This window comes from Arachis ipaensis, chromosome B02 (assembly GCF_000816755.2).
Source record: "Arachis ipaensis cultivar K30076 chromosome B02, Araip1.1, whole genome shotgun sequence".
Classification (NCBI taxonomy): Eukaryota; Viridiplantae; Streptophyta; class Magnoliopsida; order Fabales; family Fabaceae; genus Arachis; species Arachis ipaensis.
The window spans coordinates 56,857,779-56,881,686 of NC_029786.2; the positions used below are offsets into that span (position 1 = coordinate 56,857,779).

The 23,908-nt window shown below is 35.7% G+C and overlaps 2 long non-coding RNA genes across 3 annotated transcripts in view; one reads left to right on the forward strand and one right to left on the reverse strand.

The window, feature by feature from the left end:
* On the forward strand, positions 1,716–5,087 carry LOC110268844. Its single transcript, XR_002357432.1, has 3 exons — positions 1,716–3,195; positions 3,311–3,376; positions 3,562–5,087. It is a non-coding gene; the product is annotated as an uncharacterized LOC110268844 (long non-coding RNA).
* The window catches only part of LOC110267680, a 5,224-nt gene continuing 1,767 nt past the window's right edge, over positions 20,452–23,908 (reverse strand). Inside the window, exons 2-4 of one of the 2 annotated variants that reach the window (XR_002355561.1) lie at positions 20,911–20,992; positions 20,593–20,687; positions 20,452–20,470 (exon numbers count right to left, since the gene is read on the reverse strand). This is a non-coding gene — a long non-coding RNA (uncharacterized LOC110267680). Of the gene's footprint in view, positions 20,471–20,592; positions 20,688–20,910; positions 21,044–23,908 lie in introns of those variants that run through there. The other variant, XR_002355558.1, reaches the window with a different exon arrangement.

Genomic DNA, 23,908 nt, shown 5'->3' on the forward strand with positions numbered 1-23,908 from the left:
TCAAAAAGATCAAAAGTGAAAAGGAAAAATGTCAAAAGGTCCTCTCTAAATTGAACTAACTTCTACTTATACACTTCCTATTTTTGGATTTTAGAATTTAGAGTGGGCTTTTTAATATGGTGAAGAATTAAATTTAAATGGAATTTTGATTGAATTTTGGCCCATGGGTGCCACTCCCAGGGCAATGCTCAGTTGTCACCAAGAGCACAGCATTCCCTTGCCTTGGTCCCTTGAAATTTTTCATGTGCCAAGCCTTAGACAACATCAGGGTAGTGCTTGGTTGGTGCCAAGAGCGCAGCTTCCTTGCTTTGTAAGTGGAGCCTTTGTGTTTGAGACTTGCTAGGAGCATTTTGGCCAATTTTGGCTTATTTTTCTTGCAAGGAGCGCTCCTTCCTTCCCTTGGGTCATGGGTTCGATCCTTGTGGAGTGCATTTTGGCCAATTTTGGCTTATTTTTCTTTGTGAGTAGCGCTTCTCCTCATGCCTTGGGTCATGGGTTCGAATCCTTGTGAAGCCTCTCCCAGATGTTGCACCTTGATTTTCTTTTGGTGGAAGCCCGATAAAGTTAGTGACATTAACCGAGCTTTGTGAGTTTGCCTTGCTTCCTTTTTTTGTGTAGCGCTCGGTTGGTGCCAAGAGCGCAGCTTCCTTGCTTTGTTAGTGGAGCCTCTGTGTTCGAGACTTGCTGGGATCATTTTGGCCAATTTTGGCTTATTTTCCTTGCAAGGAGCGCTCCTTCCTTCCCTTGGGTCATGGGTTCGATCCTTGTGGAGTGCATTTTGGCCAATTTTGGCTTATTTTTCTTTGTGAGTAGCGCTTCTCCTCATGCCTTGGGTCATGGGTTCGAATCGTGAAGCCTCTCCCAGATGTTGCACCTTGATTTTCTTTTGGTGGAAGCCCGATAAAGTTAGTGACATTAACCGAGCTTTGTGAGTTTGCCTTGCTTCCTTTTTTTTTTTGTGTAGCGCTCGGTTAAGGGAGGGAGCTGAGCTTTCCTTGCTTTGCTTCCCTGGCCGTGAGTAGGGCTCTCATAGAGAGCGCTGAGCTCTTGGAGAGAGCACTATAGCTTCCTTGTTTCCTTTGGCTACGCTTTCTTGCTTCCTTTGGCTATGCGTCATAGGCCACGCTTTCTTGTTTTTTTTTCTTTTCTTCACCTATAAGTAATCAAAACAACCAATCAAAGTTTCACCAAATTCACAAGGTTTATAAATCATTCAAAAACCAATTAATTTTAGCTCAAACCTCATGATTTAGTGTCAAATAAAGGATGGTTGATTGATTCAACAAAACCATGCAATTCCACTCCAAATCACTTACTTATAATGCAAGAAAGTGCATAAAACCTAATGAAACAAGTAAAAAATGCTTGAAAAGCTAGCATAAGATGACTTGTCATCATTACACATCCTTTTATAACTGCTTAAAATTTGTCTCACTGTATCTCATTTACAATGTAAACGAGATAAATTCTCTCTTATCTCGTTCACAGTGTAAACGAAATAAGAATTGCTCCCGGATTTCGGTAATAATTTTTAAAATTATTTTATTCAGTAATTATTACATTTATTTAATTTATTAAAATAAAAAATTCTTTATTAAAAAAGTCTTTATTACAAAAAGTACTTTTATTAAAAAAATAAATTATTTGCTTTTTTTTTAAGTTAACAATACCTTGTTTTTAGAAAAAGGCAAAAGGCAGAAGGAAAAGATGTTTTTAATACTTAAAAATTCTTTTTTAAAAAATTTATCCAAATATAAAAGATACTGTTAAAAAAAGATCTGTTTTAAAAACATGAAAAAATTAAGTAGCCAATCCAAACTAACCCTAATTTGTGTGGTCGCTCAGAGATTTTTGGTCCAATCTCTTCAACTTTTTGCTTGGAGTTCATCTGAGTGCAATTCAAATACTTGCAATAATTGATTATGCTGTAATTTTGGCTCTGCTGTTTGTTAATTCTCTTGAAATTGATGCATAAAACTAGAATGGTGTAGCTCTATGATTTGCTAGCTCATTGATAGATTAACATTGCGGTAATTGGAGTCCTCTATGTGCTGATTATTTTATTTTTTGATTATTCTGTAATTTGATATTTCCAGTATACGAAAGAGGACTTTTGTTCATAGCATAGAGACAGTAGGGACACTTTTTTTTTTTCGTTTGTTTACCGCTTAAGTAATCAATTTTCTTATTACCATGATAAGTCTGATGGATCAACTTGAATTTATGTGTTATTTCACTTATTTGATTTGCTTGCTGGAGTAATGGAGCTATTAACTTGTAATGCTTTTATGGTTGGGTGTGAAGTTCAAAACATGATTGTAGTCCTGAAATAGTTTTAATTGTAATGAAAGGAGCATGAGCCTTGGTGCAAGAAATATATGGAACTATATAATGAACTTAGAGAAAACTGGGAGCGACTTTATTAGGAAAGAATCAGTTAAAATGAAGGACAACAATCTTAGGAGTCCCTCTGAATAATGGATCGTGCAGAAAATTACTAACCTCTTTCCTGAGTTTGAAGAGCAAGGTCAGTTGATTCTGACTTCAAATCTATCCTTTCTTCCTAAACATGTTATTCTATATTCTCAAATGCAGTGCTATAAATTTGATAGGTCTACATGATCCTGAAACAATTCTTGGGCCTTTGGCTAACAAATTAAGGCCTACAATCTGTTGCTTGATAATTTGCAGAAGAAACTTGATGAGGTTTGCTAAAGTGGCACAAACACAACTTCTGTGGTCTTTTATACATATAATTTACTATCTTAATTGTTTTTTCCATTTTTCCCTGGAAGTCTTTCTTAAACATGCAGCTCTATGAAAAACCCTTGGAATTGTTTGAAGATGATCAATCAACTTCTGTAAGTTCTGTTATGTTTTTTAGAATTTTAATTTTTCTGTTTTTTCATTGATGAAATGTGTAAATTGACATGTAAATGATGGCGGGTTGTTTTACATAGGCATTTACTAAGAACAATAGCAGCTCCTGTGGTGGATATGCTTCTTCATGATCTGGTAATTCTATACAGTGAACTGTTTGTAAACGTAATATATATCTTGAGGGTTTAATATGGTCTAACGCAATGGATTCATCATCTGCAGGATGAACACAACAAATTAAAGAATGGTGTTGCGGTTCAAGAGGCTCCAAGTTCTGAATCTATTTCACTTAGTCTTGGAGACAGAGTTGCAATTGTAAGAATAAGATGTTATTTGAATCAACGTCTGTATTGGTATTGTGTTTGATGCTGATCATTAGTAGGAGCCATAGAATGAGTACTTACATTTTGTTTATTATTTCCTTTTGTAGTCCAAGAGTTTTTCTAGACCTCTTGCAAATAAGGCTCTTGCTGTTGTAGAGGCATTGGAGGGAAAGGTTGCCATTTTTTATTTTACAACAAATCTTGTTGTTAAAGTTTATGTAATTGATTGTCAACCATTTTTCAATTAACAGTTGCAACCAATTGGGTGAAAATATCTTTTTTCTTGAGCATCAAAACTATTATCCTCTCTGATTTGTGAACAGTATAATTAAAAGTTGAATTTGAATGTTCAAAACAGAATGTTGAAGTATTCATGGACGCATTTAGAGCAGTAACTGAAGAGAAGTAACGTGTCTATTATTTTGTGAAACTTCAGGAATGATTTGACCTCCAATGCTTTTGTAGTGATTCAAACCTTGCAATGTGGTTTGATCTTGAATATTTATGCTTTCGTCCTGAATATGAAAATTTTAGGCTTATTTAGATTGTATCTATGATGGTAATATAGACAAATTTTGGCACCTTTGACAGAACTGTATTTCATGCAATCATATAATATTTCCTATTGAGTAATAACATGTAGTGAATCTTATTACTTGAGGGAGATTTTGTCCACTTATACTTGTTTCCTATTTCCAGGAAGTGGGTACTTCCTTCTCGTCGCCCAGATGGAACTAAAAATTACAAGAACAGAGCTCCTAGAGCACCTGTTATGAAAGTGAGTTTCCATTAATAACTAGAAGAGTGAAAAGGTTTACAATCCACTTTTCCGGATACTGATTGACTCAGATTTGATTATTTCTTTACTATTACTTTGCTCTTATTAGTCCAGCTCAGCATCCTTCCTTAAAATTGAAATTGATGAACCTGCTGCACAAGCTATCAGTGCTTTGCTATTACTATTACTATTACTTTGTTCTTATTATTCTAAGAATGATTTTGTTTCATTATCAGTGCTTATCTTGTTTAGGGTTGAGATTATCACTACTGTAGGAAGAATCTGTTTTGAGGTAAGTTCCTTTACATAGAAACTTCAACTTTGTTCTAATATGTCTATTCAGGGTTTTTTTCTGAAATAAAATAAAAAAAATTATTAACGTACATATGTGTATTTCTCGAGACGATGAAAATAGTTGTCATTTTCGTCAACAATGTTAAAGAAGTCATGCTTGTTGTCTGTGTGTATATTTGTGTACTCCTATGTACTCTTAGATACGATGATAATGGCTAAAAACTTTGATTTCCGTGTATTTTAGAAAAGATTTAAAGAAAGTTCACCTAAAAAATAGAGTTTGCCGGAGGTGCGACGAACTCGCCTTAAATTAAAAAAAAATCGTATTTAAAAAATTAAAGTTGAAAAATAGGATTTTGAAAAATAATAAATATTTTTATTTTATTTCAGTGAAAAATCCTATTACACGGGTGTTAATACCAATGTTTTAAAAATTGGAATAGTTCAACCGCAAACCGACAACATTAATAGTCTAATCAGACATATAAAATGGTTGTTTAAAAAACTGGTGAAAAACCATTGAACCAGCAGAGAACCAGCCGGTCGGACTGAACCGGAACCCGCCCGGTTTACACAAAAACGGAAGCCCCTTCGTTTCTTTCTCCCTTCCATTCAGAAAGAAATCACACAAACCCAGCCAAAAAACCCTAGCACTGTAAGCCTACACCACCGCCGCAAGGAGTCGCACTCAAAGTTCACCATCCGTCCGTCTATCTAGCTTCCCTCGTGCTCCAAGTCTTCAACCCCTGTTTGCTGTCACCGATCGCGGTTGCTTCCTCGAGCTCGGCGTCCGTCGTCTTTGTCTGCTCAGCTGCGCTTCCACTCGCCGTTTGTTTGTCGTTCACGTTCGCGTCTTCGTTCAGCTGTCGTCTTCGTTCGCGTTCTTCGCTGTTCACGTTCGCTCGGCGTTCACTGTTCACGTTCACTTGTCGTTCACCGTTCGAGTTCGCATTCGCGTTTGTCTGGAAGCCATGTTGCTCTGCTTCAAACTCTGCGACCAACCCGCGCACTCCACCAAGCCGTCGAACTGCTCTCTTTTGTCGTCGCCGTGAGTTCCCTAAACCCGTCACCAGACAATGCACTAACACAACACCAACACTCTACTTCAAACTCTGCAACTTCTGATTTCTATTACAATAAGTAACTATTTGTTTTGATAGTGGTTTGGATTTTTTCGTAGACTGAATTAAAGTTTAAAATAGTTACGTTCTCTTCTCTATCACATTGATATTAAGCTTTGAATTCTCTTATTTCGTTTTAATTTTACCGCACTCAACATGTTTGATGAAATGCTTTAACCACATTTCTAGTTGGTTTTATAATTTTTAGCTTTTAAAAACTAAGTAAGTTGATTGCATGTGAAATTAGAATAATTGGATTTTAGTAATTAGGAAATTTTAGCTGCACAAATAGCATCTTTGTAGAAAATATGTTAGCATGATGATTCCTCTTGCATTAGTGTTCTTCTGGTAAATTGTACTGTTATTGTGAACTTGTTAATTTGCTAATTGTTCTTGTGTTGTTCTATTGTTCCTCTGTTACTTTTAATTTTTTTTATTTTTGTTGTGATTTCCTGTTTTTGATTTAAGCTGTGATTGAAGGTTCTTTGGTTTGGGTATTCTTCACTTTCCTGTAAGCTTAGCTTTTAATTCTTTGAGCATACACGTATCAAATCATCGTTTTCAGCAATGGTGATTTTTAGATTTTTTTTGGGTTGCTTTGTTTTAAATGTTCCTATTGTTGTTGTGTTTTTGCTGTGATTTAAATGTTCTTTTGATTTTTTTTTTTTGAATGCCCAGTCAGTACTTGGTTGATTGGTTTTGCTCACTGATTGTATTTGATGATAAATTTTAAATTGATAACTCTATTACTGCTTTACTGTCTATTTCTGTAGTTAAATTTTATTACTGTCTGTTTCTGTAGTTAAATTTTATTAAAGTTTCTTGAATTTGCACTGCCTATGTTACTGATTCACTGTTCCTTCATTACTTTTTTTGTTGTTAATCATTGTGATGAGCTTTGTTAAAATTGGGTTGAAAACGGTTAATCTTTATTTTTCACTGTTCTAACCTCTGTTCTTATTAAAAAATTTGCAATTGGTGATCTTTTGATTTATTATATGCTTCATGTTTTCATTCTCTTGTGAAGAAAAAATTTGCAATTAGTGATGGTATGATTCATGTTTTGATTGTTCTGTTATATAAAAAAAATTCTGTTTTCATTGTTTTGTTCATTGTTTGGTTGCATTGTCGCTGTTCTTGATCTCTGCCGACTTGCTATCCCTCCTCCGTGTTGGATTCTTTGTCTCAGGTTTTGTTGTGTTTTTGTTTCAGCCTCAGTTGTGTGTTTATTGTGTAACACTATCATTTTTGCCTCCTCAGTTGTGTTTATTGTGCAACACTATCATTTTTTGTTTTACTTTTTGACTTATAGCTACATTAAGACAATATTCTCTATCTTTAACTTGTACATTGTAATTCAATCCAACTATTTTTAATGGAAGTATAATTATGTTAATTGTCAACAAATTTACAGCAAGTTATTGCATATTTTGATGATTAATTACATTTAGTTAGTGATATTTTATGTAAGATTTTAAATTTGAAAGATATTTAGAATGTTTATTTATAATTTATTTATTATTTTATTATGAAACGGTTTTTCTGATTGAACCACGGTTAGATCGATTAAATTAGTAAATTAGTAATTAGAACAGTTTGATGACTAGTTCGATTTTCAGAACCTTTGTTAATACCACACTTGAGGAAGATGGAAGAGATGTAGTTCGTGATCCGATAGAGTATGGCTCTGCATTATGCTACGATGTAAATCTCTGCATTATGCTACGACGTAAATCGTGGCAAATAGAATACGACTTCTAGCATCAGACAACCAGAAACTTCATGTTAGGAGATTGCACATGCTTCACCGAAGCAATTCTTGATGTTCGACTACGTCACTTCTCTATTGTGTTCTTGCCTTAGGATATCAGATCTTTGCTGCTGGTTATGTTGACGTAACGTGCAAAACGACGTCGATAGCCTAATCCCTCACTATCTTTAAAAATTCACCACGTGAGTTTATGACGTCCAGAATTGTTAGCGGTATCATTATAAGTGTCGCATTTGCTAAATATATACAGTGCAGCCATCATTGAGCCTTTATATCATTCTGAATATCAGTCTGATATAGGTGATGTGCCTAGTAGAGGCATTTTAATTTTTGTCGACAATGGGGTATGTGGAAGGGTAGCAAGTGAGGAATCCCACGTGTGAGACTTGGGAGAAAAGAAGCCTCGATAAATTTTTTCAGGTGGTTCATTCTTAGAGGAGGAGAATATACTTCAATTGATGAATGATTCTTTTGTTAGCTATCAAAGTGGCAGGCGTGTATCTTTGACTAGTAGTGATTATGTGGTGACAGCGTTTTAGGATTGGCACATTTAATTTGCAAAATTTTGAATATATTTGTTGTGGTTGATTCATTGCCGATCCTATCTTTATAAATTCTTTTTCTACATATTACAATGCATTCACAACTCTTGATCATGATGGTCCAAAAATGTTACCGTGTGAACATGCACCGTGACATCTAGAAAAATAATTTATAAAGATAATATCTGTAAATGAAATCATTCACAACCAATGTTCGAAATTCTGCAAACTAAAGGCATCAATCCTAAAACGCAACATGCCACTAATTAACCACTGTTAATCAAAGATACACAACCACCACTTTGATATCTAGCAAAAGAATAACTTATCAGCTGGGCACATCTCCCTCATCTAGGAATGATCCACCTGACAAAATTCATTGATACTCTCTTTAGTAAGTTCCATATGCAGAACTCCTAACCTGCAACCCCTCTACAGACCAGACCGACCCACCATTCCCCATTGCCATCAAAGAAAATTAAAATGTATCTAATAGACATATCACTTATAACGGAACAATATATAGGCCCAATGATAGGTGCATCGTATATATTTCGGTCATATCTAACAAATCTAGCAAATGTGAAGCTACTGTTGTCACCTATCGTAATACCGCTAACAATTCTGAATGTCATAAACTCACATTGTGGTGAACCCTCAAAGGTAACAAAAAGGGTCAGGCTCTCTCGGTGTCATAGACTCGCATGTTGTTGTCAACATAAGCAACAGTAAACATCCGACCTCACAAGCCAGGAACAGCAAAGCGTAGTCGCGTCTAACATCAGAAACTCCTACCATGAATTTTCTGGCAGTAGTCATGATATCTTGGATGAGACTTTACCAAAATATCGAATCGCAAAATACCTGGGAAATCCTACATACAAAAAAATGCTTAGAAAATATGCATGTGATATAAATTGAATTGAAGTCCAACATTAACCAACTTTTCTTTTTTATTTTTACTTAAAATCTTGGCTCCAAAGCACTTCTCATGAGATAAAACACATATGATATAACTATTTTAATTCAACTGCCACATAGAGGGGGAAAATGTGGAACATAAAGAAAAAATTTGTAATTCATACCTTTTTAATCTATTAGTTTCTTAGTCTTTTGGAAAATAATCTCATTTAAAAGTAACAATCAAATTTTTAAGAATTTTTAGAAGAAAAAATCTTGAAAATAATATATAGTTACAACAAAGATATAAAAAAATACCTGCTTAACTAAAGCAAAAGTAAGATCACAAACTACATCTCTTCCCTCCTCCAGAAGTATGGTATTAGCTACCTATGTGATCAGTTCCTCTAAAAGGTGCCTCGGCATAGTATCCATATCTATATAGAATCTAAATGTATATAACAGTTAAGAATCATGTTAACAACATTACGGGAAAATTTAGAAAAACAAGTTTCACAAAAGCTTAATAACTAATAAGTAGAGCTTAATCAAATTATCAGTGCCAAAGATCTTGTTCAAAGTTTTAGGTCATACCAAGTTTGAGATATGAAGCTTCCACATTCTTGAGCTTTAGGTTCGTTGCTTATAAATCATGTTATGAATAATTAACCATAAAACATAAGAGAATCACAAGCATGGCTAAATGGTCTAAGTAATTCAGCGGTAAACATAAATCCTGTTTATTTCTTTTAGTATAATATATTAAGAATTCTGCTATTTCCTATGATTCCTCTTCTCCAAGTGTCCCTATTCTATGACTTTCCACTATTATTTCCAAAACTAGAGAAATTAATGAGATAATTCCACCATTAACCCCTCAAGCGAAAGCTTACAAGTAACACAATGTTCCAATATTACCCCTCAAATTTAACACAATAACTCTCTAACAATAAGAAAATTTAAAATCACCTTAAAAAAAGGGTTGACAAGGCAGCTTAGGGATACTAAAGATTCCAGAAAAAATATAACACAAGAAGATGGCTAGAATGTTTATCAGCCTTACGTGATAGTTTTGGCATGATTATTATAGGAAGTATCATAGGAAGGAAAAAAAAAAAGAAGAAAGGAGCAGAAATGGCATTTGGAGGCCTTGAACAATAATGAAAACAAAGTCTCATATATACCATGGCCGTTGGAAATTTATCACCAACATGACTAAATGATATAGAAAGTAACATTGTTATGATTTACAATGGGAGACTAGTAGGACTCAGAAATTGACATTCATCACTGTATGACTCACTGATTCTAAGCATAGATGAGCTGCAAAAGAAAAGGCCAAAGTACCTGTTGCAGAACACAACTAGGCTAGAGCACCAGCAAAATTGGCATAAACACAGGTCTCTAGGGTGCTTGAAACCATGCAATCCATGGGTCGGATCCTGCCATGAGAAAACCATAACTAAGGTAGATGGATAGTTCTAATGATAGACAGAGACTTAAGTGATACCTTTATGAACACACTACAAGAAAAAAACACTTTTAGCAATATTGTTAGTTTAAGGATTAACAAGAAACAACATTTTTGCCAATTTCATGAGTATAGAGTAAATTACTGCCACTAACAAGTTTTTCAAAAATTTAGCAACTAGAACATTAAAACAAGAGCTCACGTACATCTTTACCTTTATGAGCAACTCTAGAGAATCTTCTGCACACAAGAATAAAATATAGAATGAGCCCTGTGTCCATGAAAAAATATAGCTAAGAAAAGATGATTCAATATGTGAATGAAAGATTCAATGAATCACACATGCACATACCTTAGAAAGCTCTTCACTGTTGGATCAACCAATTCAAACTTACCTCAATACATTAGCTTCTATATCCACAACCTTCAAAAAAAAAGTAACCCTAAATTTAACAAAAGCCAAAAATAAAGAAAAACATTGAGAAGTAAAAAACATAACTAACTTGCTTAGTTTAGTGTTAAAAATATAGCAAAACTAAAAAGGGAAAATATCAAGTAAAAGGCTACATCTAAGTATCATCTAATAATAATACACACGTGCACACATAAATGGATTGATGGACTACTAATATAAGCTTATTACCCTTCAACATTCTGTTCCTCACAGTAGCTTTCAAAGGAGATAAAGACTCTTAATCAGAACAGCTTACCAAAGGTGCCTTGTTAACTCTGCTTCCGTGCATCCAATCACTTGAGCTGTGCAAGGTAAAGATCAGTAAACTTATTAAGAGACTAACAGAAAGAAATGATTAATGCTAGACAACCACTTGCCAGAGAGATTGTGATATGATTAATTTAATGGCAAACAAGAACCAATTTATGAACAAGAGAAGAAGTGAAGAATCAATGGTGATTGAGTTTTAGTTTGTGATATAATTAATTTAATGGCCTCTGTTTCACTATTTTGGTTTGTATTGTTTAGTTTTGTTATACGAACGCGAAGGAAGGCACTAAAATCTCAACAATGAAGGCAGAGGTGTATTGTCATCAAACAGTATTTACGGTAGTTTCTCATTAGCATTGCATGACATCATAAAAATCAATAGTTTGGAGAGATAGGAGTTTCTCAAAGATGGAGATATGGAGAGGTACGAAAAAGAAGAAAGGTATAGTAGAACTGAAGAGACAAAAATGAGTTGTGGGTTAAATAAAATAGTACCATAAATATTACTGTTAAAATTAATTAAAGGCTGAGATTAAACACTGGAGGGTGTTAATTTTTATTGGCACTAGAGAGGATCTGTTTCCATGTGTGTGAGACAGAGAGAGACATTATAAGAGGGTGAAAGGGATGAGCATGTGAAGTGCGTGTGTGACCATAGTTATTAGAACCAAACTGGTAATTGTTCTAGTCATACGATCGGATTACCAGATCATTCGTTCAACTAGTGGGTTACTGATTCACCCGGTTGACTCAATTATAATTAAATAAAAATGTAAAATTATAAAAATAAAACAAAAATCAAAAGTTGAAACTTAAAATGGATGCATCCACAAACATATTAATAACGATCAAATATTAATTTTTAGACATAACCAATGATGCAAAAAGAGATAATAAACTAGTCACTAGTACAAAATACTTTCTGAATTTAAATGAACAAAAAAGAGAGGAAAAATAACACAATCAGCACATCAAATTCAAGAGGTGATCTCAAAGTCGATATCTATATCTTCATAGGACAAATTTAAAACTTGACAAATATTTTCTTTATTTTGATTTGCATCTATATCTACATTTGTGTATTTTTCACAAATTAATACCAAGAATAATTCATAATAGCACCTGAGTTGTGATGAAGACATTTTTAAAATTCTAGCAAAAAAAACAAACAAAGAGCATGGGAACAACAATTTAACTGAACAATTTATTCTGTGTTGCAGAGAGCATGAACCTCATTTTCAACAACAAATTCAACTATGATAATTTTTAGCAACAAAAGATTTAGCTCAAAAGATTATTTATAGCAACAAAATTTTAGCTAAGTGATTATTTCAGCAAAACAACAGATTCAAGTTTAAATGATGATAATCAGTAACAAATTCAACTCGGTGATGATTTTCAGCCAAAACAAATAGTTCCAACATGTTCAGCAATAAAGTCAAGGTGCAGTGATGAATGATAGCAACCAAAATTTAGCTGGGTGATTTTTTCAACAAAACAGTAACAAATTCAAAGTTCAGTGATGATAATCAGTAAACAATTCAACTCATTGATGATTTTTAGCCCAAAAGAAATTAGCTCAGTGATATTTTCAGCAACAAATTCAAAGTGCAGAGATGAACAGCAACAAAATTGAGCAAGAAAGAACAGGGAAATTTGTTGGAACTCACCAAATCGGGGACCAGCTACTGACGGCGAGGTGGAAGAAAACGGCGAGGCTCGAAGCAAGAAGACGACAACGACGACCAGCCCCGAGGCCTGCTGCTTCTGCCGTCGGCGACGACGAGCGCAGGGAAGGCGCGCGCTGACTGCAAGACGTTGACGAGACACAGAGCGACGACGAGCTTGACTGCAAGACCGGAGACGAGAGAGCTTGAGTGCGAGAGCGACAGTGAGAAAGATGAGAGAGTGACGAGACTGAGACACTGAGGGGTGGCCTGGTGGGTGCGAGAGGAAGAGGAAGTAGACGTTCACTGAGCAAATTAGGGTTTTGGCTTTCCTTTACTTGAAAACGACGTCATTTTCAAAATTTTAGAAAGAAAAATTAAACATAACCCAGTCCGTGTTATGGAAACCGCCCGGGTCACTGGTTTTGCTTAAATTCGGTCGGACCAAACTGGTGTTTTGCAGGTCTGATGTTTAAGCGGTTTAAAAAGTGGCTTGATTCTATCAAATGACCGAATTTTTGGTCGAACTGGCCAAATCTGATAACTAACTATGAAAGTTGAAGAAAATGATGAGTATAAAAGTACAATATTCATAGGTACGGATAATTGGATTATCCGTCCAAAATTGACCCGATCCCACTCTATTAGTTCTGAACCTACTGATAATTGGGTCAGACTCGATCAAACACAACTAGAAAATTGTTTAATATAGGCAAATTTACAGATAGATTTAGTTTTTATTACAGGCGTATTTTTAGTTACCGACGGATTTTGTCTCTGTAAAAGTTTTGTCAGAAATTATTTAGTGACGGATTTTTTTCGTCGGTAATTTACCGACAGATTTTTCCTCGATAAATTCTCCCCTCCATTTCCTTGGAACGTTGAACTTTCTGACAGATTTTCTGTCGGTAATTAGAGACAGATTTTCTGACGGATTTTCTGTCGGTAATTAGAGATAGATTTTTCGACGGATTTTTCATCTGTAATTGGAACCTTGGAAAACCATCCCAAAATCTGAATACAAACAGAAAATCCATCTGTAAATCCGTCAGTAAAGTAAAATAAATTTTTTTTAGATTTTTCCATTGCAAAATAAACTTGTTTTCATACAAAATAAATACAAATTTAATAAATACCAAATTGTTTTGACAATCAGCATGCAATCCTATCCAATTCATTCAACTATTGATTTATAATAGTGTTAGTTGCAAAGGGATGGATTGATGACTTGCATCATCTACCTCTTTCTCTCATCAAAAAGGGCCATAAAAGTGATTAATTCTCATTCTTTTGATGCATTTATAAGAGCTATATCATAGGTTTATAACAATATGCTTTGAAATGAGTTCTTACTTGGATTTCAGGTGAAAAGAGTAACAAAAGAGGAAGAAAGCAAGCAAAGATGCTAGGCGTGTGTGTGGGGCATGCCACTTCAAGCAAACGCCTGAATTTTTGACTGGGCGTGGCACGCCAGCTATGATCACCAGAAGAGAGTCCTTGAAGAACTACAATGGGCGTGCCACGCCAAAGCCAGGCATGGCACGCCAGTTATCCAACCCAGAGAAGAATCCTTGGAGCTCTACAAGGGGCATGGCACGCCAAGCATATTATCCAGAAAGAAAATTTGAAGAGTTACTATGGGCGTGGCACGCTAGACTTGGGCGTGGCACGCCAACTATATGGACCAGGAAGGAGTTCTTGAAGAGTTGCAACGAGCGTGGCACGCCAAGACTAGTTACCAGAGTAGGTTGTTCTCAGTTCACTATGGGCGTGGCACACCAGGCATGTTTTTCATAAGAGAATTCTTCAAGTATCACTATGGGCGTGGCACACTAACTATACTTTCCAGAAGAGGGTTCTTCAAGATCAACAATGGGCATGGCAAGCCACTGCTGGGCATGGCACGCTAGTAATATTTTCCAGAAACGGGTTTTGAAGAGTTGTCAAGGGCATGGCACGCCAAGCCTATCTAACAAGTTGGGCGTGGCATGCCAAGTCGAAGGCGTGGCACGCTAATACAATTGACCAGAGGAGAAGGGAAGAAGCAGCATCAATGGGCGTGCCACTTGGTACTAGGGGCGTGGCACGCCAAGCTTGTGAGCTCAATCTATCATCATGGGCGTGCCACTTGAGTCCTGGGTGTGGCACGCCAGTTCACTTAACCAGAAGGGAAGATTGAAGACTTCATCAAGGGCGTGCCACTTGAGACTCTGGGCGTGGCACACCAAGCTAACTATCAATGGGCGTGCCACTTGGGACTTGGGCATGCCACGCCAACCTTGCTCGCACCATGGGCGTGGCACGCCAGTCCTAGGCGTGGCACGCCAGCTCACTGGACCAGAAAGGGACAATTGCACACTAATAAGGGCGTGGCACGCCAGTCTTGGGCGTGGCATGCCAAGCCAACCTTCCAGAGAAGAAGAATGAAGATTTTGCTGAGGGCGTGGCACGCCAGTTCAAATTGCCAAAAAAGAAGATGGAAGACTGCACCATGGGGCGTGCCACTTGAGTTTTGGGCGTGGCACGCCAGGCCAATCATCATCATGGGTGTGCCACTTGAGAGTTGGGCGTGGCACGCCAAGCCAGCTACACCTTTTGGGCATGGCACGCCACTCACATGCCTCTAACGAATGGTTATTCCCTTTAGTTTTCAATTGTAATTTTCTTTTCTTTTTGTAATTTTTCATTTCTAGTAATAGGAGTTATATAAATATCCCTTGAAGAGTACTGAAAAGGGACTTGGAACTTTTACTTCAATTTATTTTACTTTCATCTTCTTCCACCTCTTGTACTCTCTCTAAGCTATGAGTAGCTAAACTCCCTCTCATTGAGGGAGGGAGCTCTGTTGTACTTGATGGATTAATGATAGTGAATTTCTTCTTCTCTTCATCTCTTTTTGATTTGGTAGAAGAAATTTCGTTCTTCATGCTTAGCATTCAATTATCTTGGAAAAGAGATTGAATGCAACTTGGGTTTCATGGGAACCTTGGAAGAGGAAACATGAAATCATGCTTGAAATCCCTTCTCACATTGAGTAGATCTGGGTTTTGGAATTGGATATGGTGACATTAAATCTGCCCAAATTACTTGGATTTATGAGGATGTGTGGTAAAATAAGGGACCAAGCCTACCTCTCTTCATGAGCAATTAGACCAAGGAATTAGCTAATTATCAAGATTTGAGAGATTGAATTACCAAGGAATTGAGATTCAATCAATCATGATTGCCAAGAGGTCAATGAGTTGCATGATTGAAGATGAGATGATCTAAAATTAATCCGGAGAAAGCAACATCTCCTAACCCCAATGAATCTTCCCCATTCTTATCTTCCCTATTCTTTATAGCTTTGTTTAATTTCTGTCAATCAATCCATTTCCTTTTACAATTCAGTCATTTACATTCTAGTAATTTATCTTTATGCCCTTTACATTCTAGCACTTTACCGGTTTCTTTATGTTCAAGTCATTTATAATTCTGTCATTTAATTTTCTGCACTCAACACTTATTCTTGATTAGCTTGACTAAATTACCCAGTAACTAAAGTTGTTCAATCAATCAATCCATGTGGGATCGACCTCACTCTTAGTTTACTTGACGATAGTTCAGTATACTTGCCGAAAGAGTTATTGTAGAGATACAATAAATCCTAGTCATCAAGTTTATGGCGTCGTTACCGGGGATTAATTGTGATTAACAAACTACCGGTTGGTTGATTACCTAGATTAGACATTTTTATTTTTGTTTCTATTACTTTCATTCCTTTATTTTCTCTTGTCAATCAACTGTTTGTGTTAATGCCTCACTAAGGATTCCTTGGTGACAAAAGAAAATTCTCTGTTTCTTGGTGATTGTGTTATTGACACACAACAGTTTCTTTATTTGCTTAGTTTTCTTTCAAATAAATTGAGATGAGATCGCATAAGATAAGTTTGGTGTTGCCTTGCAACAATTTGTTTCCAATTCTTCACTGGATACTTGCATCAACTCCAATTGAAAGTATCACACTAAGTTTAGTGTGCCACTCGTTTTCTATGCAATGTATCATACACACCCTCTTGTTTTTGCAATCACAATGTCTCTGTTTCTTGTGCCTTTATTGTGATTCTTAATTTTGCTTGCATAAAATACATGTACTACTAACACTCCATTGTTTAAGACATTCATGACCCATTATAAATCCCATCAGCACTGTTTTATTTGTTGCTTGAAGCAATCATTCTAAGTTGGTGTGGGAAGGAGAAGAATAGGAGGAAAAGGACAACAACAACAATGAAGATGAACTACAAGGTGGTAAAGTTTCTTTTCCTCTTATTTGTTTTCTGTATATTCAATTGCATGATTGTCTCTTATTCCTTTGTATACATGTGTGTTGTGAATAAGCATGGCTTGATTGCTGGTGTAACATGTGCTATGACATTATGACTACCATCTTGAGTTTTGTGAGTTCAAAGTAATTAAGCATCATGTTCATAAACAAACAAGGTAATTAAAGAAGAAGTTACTATGAGCTTATAAGTATTGGGAAGTTAGCATGATTATTGTTGCTCAATTGCATTTGAATTTATTTAATTGAAGTTTTCATCTAGGACATTTTATGAAATTTTTGAAATCTTGAAAACCTTGAAGAAGCAAATGCAATTAAGGCAAGAAAAGAAAAAGGAAAAGAATGAGAAAGCTAAAGGCTCTGAGTACCAATGACAATTCATTTGTTAAGTTCTTGTGGTGTTTATGTATCAAGCAAAAAGTTTGAAAATAAAACACTTAGAGTCAAGGCTAGGCTCAAGCGCAAAGCACTCCCTCAAAGCTTAAGGCTCTGAGCATCAATGATTAGAGAGTAAAGAAAAGAAACAAATGAGCTAAAAGAGTCCTCTAATTAAATGCTTGTGGTGCTTATGTATCAAGTGGTAATACTTGACAACAAAACATTTAGAGTGGTAGCTTTCAACAAATGGTGCAAAGCACCCAAGAAGCTAAGAAAAGAATGAAAAGCTTGTTTCAAGGAAGGAACATAAAGAAAAAGATTTCATAAAATGAGCTAGATAGAAGCATCAATCATTTGAATTTCTTTTGTGACTATAGCATGCATAAGAAACTAGCCAACCATAAACATAAAAATTGCTACTCTTTTCACCTTGGTTTGTCAAAATGTATTGCATGATTCTTTATTTGCTTGAGAACAAGCAAAGTTTAAGTTTAGTGTTGTGATGACTGCGCATCATGTTATGTTTCTCTATGCTTTTTCATATCAAAATTTAATTCATTATACTTAATTATTGAGTGTTTTTGTGCTTAAGTTGTATATTGCTTTGATTTCTTTGAATTGTTTAACTTTAATTTGTAGAAAATGGTGGAAAAAGAAGCAAAAAGCACAAATAAGTAAAGAAATCTGGCGTACTCTGGGCGTGACACACCAAGCTTGTGAAGCCAACTCTCATCAATGGGCGTGCCACTTGGTGCTCTGAGCGCGGCACGCCAAGCATATGAAGCCAACTCTCATCAATGGGTGTGCCACTTGGTGCTCTGGGCGTGGCACACCAAGCTTGTGAAGTCAAGATCTCAAAGAGGGCGTGCCACTTGGTGTTTTGGGCATGGCACGCTAGGCCAACATTCCATCAAAGAAGATTGAAGAGTTCTACATGGGCGTGGCACGCCAGGGCATATGCCAGCCTGATCTCCTCCCATTCAAATGAACATATCTTGAGCTACACAACTCCAAATGAGATGATTCTAGTACCATTAGAAAGTATACATCTAGAGTGTTCCAACCATATATAACACTTTATGGTGGACACTTGAATTGAGGAAGATATTGACCCCGAAAATACAAGGAGCACAGCACGTCCCTACAAAGATACCAACTTGACCTCTTCATTTTCAAAGGAGAATAACTTGCTTTGTAGAGGTCCAAACGATGCACTGTTTGTGGCTTTGGAAAGCTAACATCTAGAGCTTTCCAACGATATATAACACTTTATATTGGACGTTAAATATAAAGGTGAAAAAGACTATTCTTTCAGTGTCACAAGCTGGGCGTGTCTATGGGCGTGCCAGTGGGCGTGACACGGGAAACATGGGCGTGGCACGCCAGTTTTACTTTCACAAGTGCCAAGAATGGGCGTGGCACACTAGTTTCACAACATAAGGGGCATGGCACGCCGAGGTATTTGACAGACTGACCTCTTCACCTTCAATTGGGCATAAATTGAGCTACAGAAGTTCAATTGAGTTGATTCTAGCGGAGTTAGAAAGCTAACATCCAGGGCTTTCCAACAATATATAATACTTTATAGTAGAAATTCATTTTAAGGCCCAAACAACTCCATATTTTCAGCATTTCAAAGTGGGTCATACTCCAGTGAGAAATTTCTATTGGGCGTGGCACTTGAAACCACACGCCAACTTCTCCTTGCAGCTCCCAACCTTCAACCAAGCCCACTCCAACTCTCATTCAAGCCACAATTTTTAATCAATCAAGGCCACAAGAAATATCTAGAATAGTTCATTTTTATTTCATTATAATTTGCTTTCAATTTCATTTGAGTTTGTAATTTAAGATAACTGTAAATAGGACCACCACACACACATTAAGGGGATCTACCATTCCAAGGATACACACTCCACTAGGAGTGGGTCTTCGGATCCCTCCCTTCCACCCTCCTCTTTTCCTCCATTTTCTTTCTTACTTTGTAAATATTTTAGTTATGAATTACTAACTCTTTCCATTGGGAAAGAGAGCTCTATTGCTATTTGATGAATTGATTATTTTTATTCTTCTTCTTCTATTCATCTCTCTTTGATTTACTAGAAAAAATTCCGTACTTCATGTTTAGCATTCAATTATCTTGGAAAAGAGATTGAATGCAATTGGGTTTTATGGGAACCTTGGAAGAAGAAACATAAAATCATGCTTGAAATCCTTTCTCACATTGAGTGGATTTGGGTTTTGGGATTAGATAATTGTGGCGCTAGATCTACCCATTACTTGGATCCATGAGGATGTGTGGTATAATCAGGGAACGAGCTTCATCTCTCTTCATGAGCAATTAGACCAAAAAATTGGCTATTGATCAAGATTGGAGAGATTGAGTTACCAAGAAATTGGGACTCAATCACTCATGATTGCCAAGAGGTCAATGAGTTGCATGATTGAAGATGAGATGAAATCAATTAATCCAGAGAATGCAATATCTTTCTTTCTTTTATTTACTTTATGGTTATTTACATTTTCTGCACTTTATTTTTCCAACACTTTACTTTCTTGTACTTTACATTTATGCCATTTACTTTCTTGCACTTTATTACTTTCCTTTACTTTCATGTCATTTATATTTCTTGTTGATTATCTCTCTTTAATGTTTGTCTAACTAGAATAATCAATCAACTATTGTTTGCTTAATCCGTTAATCCTCGTGGGATCGACCTCACTCTCTGTGAGTTTTATTACTTGATACGACCCGGTGCACTTGCCGGTAGTTATTAACAAAAAAGTAATTTTTTTTTCGTTATCATGGATCAAGAAATTCTCAAAACCATATTGTGACTACTTTTAGATCAAACTAGTATCACTCTACAACAAAAGATATAGAAAAGGAAACTCTATAAAGCTGATATAGGATAACAGGAATACTATAAAGCTGATACAGGATAACAGGAATAGAAGGCTAAATCGAATTACAAGTTGAAAATGTCAATAGACCTAATACAAGCTGATAGTAAACTAAATTATTATCTAATAATTATTGCTTTTTTCCCACACCATATATTTCCTTAACAAGACCCTGCTCAATCATATTGTACCTGTGACAAGAAAGTGCCTCGTAAATGACAAAGATTAAACAAAAGTGTTAGCAAAATATTCAATCAAAAGTTTAGATGTGGACAAACACCATAGTGGAACAGCTTTTCCAACTGCTATCTCTTAAAATCCAAGTCCAACCAAACCATCAAACTTAGCTATTACAAATGTAACTCCAAGCTCTTTAGTTGCTTCAATGAATTCCTAAAAGGACCAATCTCAATTGATTTATCAATATATCATGAAAGAAGCCAATTTAACTGACACCCTCATCCTTTGAGGTGAAGGAAAAGATTAAATAAAAAGGGATTGACAATCAATTTTACCTAGTTCTTTATAGTTATGACACCAACTTTGACATCATCATAGCTAAAGAATCCAGAAATTGATCCAATACCATATTGAATAGCAGCAGAAGTCCCTAAATAATATATAGAAAGGTAAATTATAAAGGAAAAATGAAAGGACACCATCCTGGTGTATGTGCAGTCTCCATCGACATTCAATTGTTTGTATTGATCAAGTAAAATGCAGACAAAGTAAGAAAGGACCCCAAACAACTCATAAAAAAATTATGAAGCAACATAAATCATGGAATTTATCCTAAAGGAATTTTAAATCTCAATCAAAGCAAAGTACCAAACCATTTTCCTTATATGTACTTGATTCGCTAGACTTGTACTTGTTATGTAGGTAGCAAGCAACCTGCACAATAATTGGAAATGTCTATGAACAAACCAGCATAAGAAACCACATATTAGAGGTAACAGTATCAAAAATAACAGTGAACTTTTGGGAAGGGGTACCAATGCTTATTTCACCATAGTATTGAGCATCCCAGTAATTCTTTAACGCAACAATATCAGCATCCCCGGGAGCTTGCCATCTTTGTCTCTATAATAAAACCCTATAGATGTTCTTGAGTTATTTTTTAGAAAAACAAATAATAATAATTATCATTAAGACATTTACTACGAAAGGTTTGCAGGTTTGTGCCACACTATAGAAGGCAAAATATTAAACTCCAAAGGCTCTTTCCGATATGCCCTTAAGTGAAAATACATGAAATTCTGATCATAGAACTTACCAATCATGATAGACTCCTATAAGATCTCTGTCAAAGACCAATTTGAAGTACCTACAAAACAAAATTGTTTAGAACCAATTATTTTTCAGGCAGATGTTTAGTGTATAATGGTGTGTTTTAAGTTTTAACATCACAAGACTCAATATATAGGTAAAGGCAGAGGAAGTAGGAACTACCCAGGATGACAGCAACAAAGACAGAGAGAATTCAAGGTACTCACATGATTTGCTAAATTCTACTCCTAAGAGGGACATGAGTTTCAAGAATAATTCAACCCCCCTTTCATCTAAAATAATTCTTTTCTTTTCTTTTCTTTTGCTTAAGGACAAACAAAGTATTAAGTTTGGTGTTGTGATGCGTTTGAATTTTTAGTATTTTTCTCATAGAATTCTATTCAATAAACTAAGAATTATTGCAAAATAAGTGATGATTTCATGGTTAATTGAGCAATACTTTGAGTTAGTGTGCATTCATTGATTACAGGAGAATTTAGAAAAAAAATTTGGTGAAGATTAAAGAAAAAAGGAGGCCAGGAATCACTTTGAGCAGGAAAGACCAAGAATAGAAAAGCAAACAGAAAGCTCTCTGGACTAAACAGAGAGCTCCCTATGTTGAAATCAAGCTTCACGTGCACCGTGGGAGGGCAAAACGTGCCACACCAACCAATTATACCCTCCTAGGGGCACTAGGTCCTTCAATGTGCAATGTGGGAGCATTGGCGTCCAACGCCAAAATGGAAGCCATGCGTACGCATGACCCATGCCTACGCACAAGTGGCACAATATGCTCATTCATGCGTACGCATGACCCATGCGTACGTACGCATGACCCATGCGTATGCATGACTCCCATTTCAATGTGGGACGTGAAAGCATCAACATGGGACGTGAAGACATCAACGTGGTATGTGGGCTATCATGTGTACGCATGACTCATGTGTACGCACAACAAGAGAATTTTGAGGCATCATGCGTATGCATGATGCATACGTACACACAACATCTGGTTCATGTTCCATGTGATATTTTTGACGTGCAACGCTCGGGAACAAACAGAAGCCAGAATTGAGGGAAATTAAAGTCACGTTCAACGTGGGTAAGACAGAGAGTGAATTAAATTGAAATTGAGCTTCACGTTGCACATGGATTCTTCACGTGCGACGTGAAAATATGAACACTCTCTAAGGGACTCAAACTAAGCCACTAAGTGTTCAATTGTTTATCACTTGTGTAGTTAATCAAAGGCTCAACTTAAACCCACCAATCACATTATTAATTGAGAATTTTCAAGAAGAAAAGATTGAAAGATTGGTTGGAGGAAAATATTAATTAGTTAGATTTGATTTTAATTTAAATTTGATTATGTTTTAGTTTGAATTTGAATTCCTTTTAGGGTTAGTATTTAAGAGGAGAAGTGAGACGTTTTGAGGGTTCTCTCTTCTCTCTTCTTTTTTGGCACTTTTACTTTTCATGATATTAGGTTTTCTCTAAAAACACGAGCAACTAATTCTCCTTGGTTAAGGTTAGGAGCTCTTATGATTCCTATGGACTCATATTCTAGATTTTTCTACCTTTGATTAGTACATTGATATCTTCTTAGGAAAAGGTTTTCGTTCTTCATCCAATAGTGTTTGAATGTGTTGGGAAACAACTCTTTTCTGATTTGAATTCTTTTAACTTCTTGAAAAAGTTGATTAATTGAATTAAGCTTGAAAATTAATTCTCACAGCTTTTAAATTTTGATAGTAGACTTGATAAGTGACATTGAATCAACTAGGGAATATTCTTAGGAGTTGTGTGGTTTATAAATCAGTGAACATGCGTAACTCTTTTCTTAAATAATGGACTAAGGGATTAGAAATTAATTAGGCTAAAGAGAAATTAAATCACCAATGGATTGGAGTTTGATTATTGATGATTTGCCATGGATGTATCTTTGCATGATCAAGATAAAAAAGTGAAAAGTATTTGATCCTAAAGTTTCAACATCTCTAAAACCTTAACTCTTTTAATCATATTATCTTTCAACACTTACTGTTAGCCTTTGCTTAATTCATTGTTATTGTTAAAGTTTTCTAAAAACCTGTTTTTGATTGTCTGACTAGAATAATCGATTGACTATTGCTTGCTTAATCCGTTAATTCTCGTGGGATCGATACTCATTCACCGTGAATTTATTACTTGATACGACCCGGTGCACTTGCCGGTAGTTTGTGGTTTGAAAATCCGCATCACCATTCCATATTTACGGGCGTCCTCGCACAATCATTCACATACACAGCCCACGACTTGTTAACATTTATCCTTCAGCACCATAACCATATTTACCGTCACCCTTTTGTGACCTTCCCATAATCGCATGTGTCGATTTATTTTCTCTCTTTTTCTTTAGTTTTTTACTTATTTATGATTAATAGCTCCGACTATCTTCACATTATCCTCTTGCCTTCTACTAAGTATTTTATGAAAAGAGAATCATAAGATTCTTAAATTAATTTTGTACCTCTAAATCTTTTAAGAGAGTTTTTCTATTTATTATATTCTATATTATCATTA